This window comes from Phodopus roborovskii, unplaced genomic scaffold, assembly GCF_943737965.1.
Source record: "Phodopus roborovskii unplaced genomic scaffold, PHOROB, whole genome shotgun sequence".
Taxonomy (NCBI): domain Eukaryota; kingdom Metazoa; phylum Chordata; class Mammalia; order Rodentia; family Cricetidae; genus Phodopus; species Phodopus roborovskii.
Genome location: NW_026126460.1, coordinates 10,533,957 through 10,539,669, shown reverse-complemented (window position 1 = coordinate 10,539,669; position 5,713 = coordinate 10,533,957).

The window sequence follows — 5,713 nt, the reverse complement described above, 5'->3', positions numbered from 1 at the left end:
TATAGGCTGCAATCCTACCTTACCATTTGTCATATATTACAGGAAGGGACTGATATTGGACATTCCATTCTATCACCCTCTGCTTTCGTTTATACACATGATAAGCACCTTTCCACATCACTACATATAATTCCAAAATGGAATGTTTAACAGCTGCGTCATCCTTCATTTTATTTGTGCAAGACAAAAATCTCTCTTAAACAAGATAAGAACCAGTAGCTGGTGAGCCAATAATATTTAAAACACAGACATACATGATCTTAGTATTTTACCTTTAAAAATATAATAAATATATGTTTAAAATCGGGGTAGGCTTTTTTGCTTTGACGTTTAGAGAGTTTTTGTCTTTTTTATTGGGGGGGAATTAACATGTATTTCAAGCCGTATTTTTTTCACAGACCATGTGATTCACTCCCAGTAAGTCTCTCTTTTACCCCTGTAAAACAGAACAAGAGCCTAAATACATTTGCAGACCAAGAGCAGAATTATGGTTGTTTTCCATTTTTCCCAACCTCTTACAGATGTCACACCCAAGTACAGCTTTTGAAGGGAACACCTTTTTTTATTCCAATGCAATCTATTTTCCATAAAAATCCTAACACTATTTTTAATGACAATGGTCACACTCTTCATTCACTGTTTTTGTTTGTTTGGTTGGTTGGTTTGTTTTTCCCCTAACATCTAAAGGTGTATAAACCAAGGCAGTGAACAGAGATACCTGAATTGCCTGGGCTGCTGCTGCTTTTGTGTGTGTGTGTGTGTGTGTGTGTGTGTGTGTGTGTGTGTGTGCGCGCGCACGCAAAAATTATCTCTTGCACAGCTGAGATGTATACTATGTGAAGAAATAAACCAATAATATCATTGACATGGTTTGGAGCTATATTGTCTTTCAGCTGGCTGTGTCACTGTAATGAGCACTTACAAAATTCAGGATCCTCATACATAATACTTCTCAACTGCCTGACAAAAGACATCAACTTAATTAAAAAAAATAAGAAAAGACAATAGAAGTATATCTGTTTTTAAATAAAACAATCTGAGCTGGTTATGGTGGTGCACATTCGTAATTCCTGCATTTGGGACTGACACGGGAGAATCATGTATGCCTGGGCTACATAGGGAGACCCCTGTCTCAAAAAAAAAAAAATTTACAAAAGTTAAACTTCGAACAAACAAACCCCACAATCTAAATTAGCTGTCTAGCAATAGGAAATATGAGAAGCAATCATAATTGTAACAATGGTCAAACCATATATAAAAAAGACTATATTTTAATTCAGTGCCAGTTCCTTCATATAACACTATCAACTAATTTTCACCTTTGCTTTTTTTTTTTTTTTCCTTCCTTTTGGACTATCCATGCTAAGACGAGGACAAAACCCTGGACACTTCCTAATAAAATAATAATAGCTAACCGTGAGCACTTAATCTGAGCCAGGCATGCAGTCAACAGCTTCATATGCATTACATTACCAAAAGGCAGCAGACAAACCGATGTTTAGAAAAGGCAGGGATATTGTTCCAGGTCTCACACCAAAATCCAGAGTGTCTGGCAAATCTGAGCAAACGGGGCTTCAGCTCCTGAACGTCCATAAAAACGTTCCTTGATTTTTTTTTTTTTTTTTAGAAGTAACTGTTTTAGTATTAGATGAAAACAAATAACCAAAATTTGGTGCAATACACAATGTCACTACTCCAAAAACGAAAAAGGGTAAAAATAACAATTAGCTTAATTCCATCGTTTATCCCATTCTGAGTGTTTAAAGTACTTTTGTGATTTTGTTTATTTAGCATGAGACCATAGAAAGCAATACAATTTTTATATTACAACCCAGTGCTAGAGGGCGAGCACACACGCATGCAAGCAAGCAAGCAAGCAAGCCCACACACACACACACACACACACACACACACACACACACGCATTTTTTTTTAAGGTTTCACAAAATAATACCCTAGTGATGTACATTCTGGTGTCTTCTATGTTATCTTAATTCAGTTTTTTTAGTGCTATTCATAAATAACTAAATCAATTTGACAATTGAGTAACCGGTAGAAAATTGCAGAGTGAAAAACAGTGCCTCAAATTATTAGGCAGAGTAAACAATATTTTACAGAAACTGGTTGCTACCCTGATTTCAGCTTTCTTCCAGCCAATAGGCTGGCTACTGCAGTGATACGTAATCAAATTTTCAACGAGTTTCTTGCTAGCCTTTTACGCTTTGGTTTCAGAGTATTCAGAAAAAGTCCTCAATGTATTAAGTGAAAAGAACAGAAAACGAACACCCCCGCTTATGTAAAACACTCATAAAAATCACGTACACGAGCTTATACATTCTCAAAAAGAAGGAACCAATAATCTGCAATTGTTAATGGACTCTCCAGCGGATGAGATTTGCTACGGGCTTTCTTCTTGCCCCTCGCCGCCCCTCAGAGCAAACAACTGCAGTAAAAACCAAATACGCAGAAAAATACTATCATCTGGGCACAGAAACCGTTTTAGTACCTTGCGACCCCGCATCTTTAGCTTTTCTTTCACGAGCTACCCCAAAACTGTCGTCAGGAGACCGGAGGACCTGGAAAGGGCCTTTTGGGGAGCAAGCAAGGACGATGGCGGTTTTGGTCAGCTCTACACAACTGTTGCACGACGACAGCAAAGCGATCGTTAACATGCACACACTTACATGGCACCGTATCGACAGACTCCTGCAAAACTCCGCGGCCTCCGGGCCGGAGACCGAGCGCGCCGGGAACCAGGGGAAGAAAGGGGGTGTGTGGACAGGTGGCGCCGACTGCCTAGCCTCGCGGCGTGGCCCGCCCTCCCGCAGCCCTCCGCCCTCCCGCAGCCCTCCGCCCGCGCGCAGCCCTCCTCCCTCCTGCAGCCCTCCGCCCTCCCGCAGCCCGCCTCCCGCCCGCAGCCCTCCGCCCGCGCGCAGCCCTCCCCCCGCCCGCAGCCCTCCGCCCGCGCGCAGCCCTCCTCCCTCCCGCAGCCCTCCGCCCGCGCGCAGCCCGCCGCTCTCCCCGGCCTCTCCCGCGCCCCTGCAGCCCCCGGGGCCCACCTCCTCCCTCGGCCGCGTCCCGCAGCCGCCCCGAGGCTGCGCCGAATTGCCGCCAGAGGCCGTCGCGCCGAGCGCGGGAGCCCGAGCGAGCCGTCCACGCTGCCCCCGGGCAGGAAACGGCTTTCCCGACTCTCGCACTGCCCCCAGCCCGCCCCGCCACAGCACTCACCTCGGTGGAGGCCGCCTGCACTCCTTCCGGGCCGCAGCTGGCCGCCGCCGGCCTGGGCGCGCTGCCCGCCGCTTGAGTTCCGCCGCGCCGCGAGGGTCCCGACGCCACCGGGGCCCCCGGCCACACCCGCAGAGGTGGAAGGGGAGCTCACCGGAGCGCGTGTCGCTCGACGCGGGCTCCCAGACGCCACTGGGCTCGGATTGGCAGATCCTGGCCGGGACACCGCAGTTACCCCACTGCAGCTCTGACGTCAATCAAGGTGCGAACACTGGTCCCCCTACTGACGCACGGCCCGGCGCCGCCTCCGGCCCCCCGCGCCAGCCCCCGCCGCCTGCGAGAGCCCCTTCCTCCCGCTCTTAAAGCGCACACTTCCTGCGGGCTCCGCCCCGCGCGGCCCCCACCGGAATCGCGGCTTCGGGCAGCGACCCAGAGCCAAGCTTCAGCGTCTGGAAAAATGAGACCCAAATGACCAGTTGAAAAACGGCTCGCAAAGCAACACGTGAATGCAGACGAGAAGAATGGCGTTCAAGGGGTTAATCGAGCGCTCTCCGTTGCCCAGAGTCTGCAGCGAGGTGCCTCCACCAAAAGCCGCTTTTCAAAGCTCGTTTACTCAGGGCTAGACACTTATCTCGCCCTGCATTGCACTGCTGAAGAGTAACCATAAAATGAATCCTATGAGCCCCCTTTAACAAAGGCAAAGACCTAGGCTCCTTTAAAGAGGCAAAGTATTCAAAGCCTTACATTGCACAAGAAAGGATTAACAAATACCTATTTATCCTCAATTGCATTCACTGCCCTGTCTCCTACAAATGCGGTGGTGAGCAAAAAAAAAAAATCAATTAAAGTGTGACAGACACAAAATTAAATCAGACACCCTCCTGAATATATACTAATTATCAGTGATAAAGAAAATAATCGTTACCTAGAATAGGGACAGCCTCTGAAAGCAATCTTTTTTTTTTTTCTCTTTTCTTCTGCAGACAGGGTGTCCACTAAGTAACCCAGGTTGTCTGTCCTCAAACTTCCAATTGTCTCACTTTGTCCTCCTGTGTGCTGAGCGTATAAGCACTGCTCAAGGCTAGGGAGCAAGCTTTGTGTAAAAATAACCTTGATGGCTTTAGAAGGAGCTGTTGGTATTTGCCTCTCTGTAGACTCATCCCTGCCACTCACACAACACACAATACACGCCAGGCAAAACCCTCCCAGTCCCTGGATTGTTTGTAAAACACCAAAAATACTAATTCTTTCAGAGAAACTATTTTACACAAATCAGCCTTGAAGAAACCCCACCAAACATTAACGCAGCCCTCTGAACATAACTGTATTTCAGCTAAGAGACACTTTTTTCTTTTAAAGCCTTCCCACTTCAACATCTCTGAAATCAGAATGCATCTTGAAACTGGGGGGGGGGGGGCTCTTGATTTTGTTGGCCAGGTGGCAGTATTGCTTCCGCATACAAAAGATGTATGCAGCTGTTCAAATTGTCATCTCAAATAAGTAAAATGTATTGTCTAGTGAAACCCACGAGGAAGGGAATTATCAGACATCAGAATTATGTTTTTAACTTGAAAATGACTTGAAAGCTTGTGTGAGCTCACACACAGTGTGCATAGGTATGCACACACACACACAAATAATAAAATTGAAGAGAGTTTTCTGAGAAAAGGTATGATTTTTCTTGAGAATAGGATTTTCTAAAACCAAAAACAGTTTCCCCAGTCCTCTGAAATGAGGGCGATGGGATGGGCTAAAATTGATTACCTCGATGGCAGTCCCAGTTACTCACCAAGAATATCAATTCTGGGCACTTTGGAGGGACCCACAGATGAAGCAAGACTAGCTGGGCAATGTGCCACAGCCTGTGCTACATAGCTAGACCATGACTTAAAAAACAATGTGCATACACATACAGCTATAAATCTAACCCTGCACAAAAAACAAAACAAAAAAAAAAAACTTCTTGAATAACTGTCATTTTTATTACCAATGGCCAGGCTGGTCACTTATAATACCTTTTAAACTTTTAATAGAAAACCCTGAAGGGAGAGAGCATGGCTTGGATGTCACCTGAAATCATTGCTATCTGCTTAGAGCAAGAAAGTGCAGGCATCAAAATTCGCGGGAGGGGTCGGGTCAGCTGCTTGATTGACTAAGGCCCTGTGTACTGGCAGCACTTGAGACTTTTAGAATTTTTATTACTATATTATATGGAGGGTCAGTGCTCATGTGTAGGTGTGCAAGTCTCGGAGCTCCTACAGTACGAGCCAGAGTAGAGGTCAGAGAACCCATCACAGGTTCCAGGGCTTGAACTCACTTGGTCAGGTTTACATGGCAAGCTGAGTCATCTTGCTCATCACAAGGAGACTGTAACAATATGGGGGGGAGGAATCATAGCAATCAACAACTGACTCAAAATGTATTTCACAAAAACTAAGGTCTGAATGTGAGAATGTTTTTTGGGGGAAGGGCATCTTAACCAATTTTA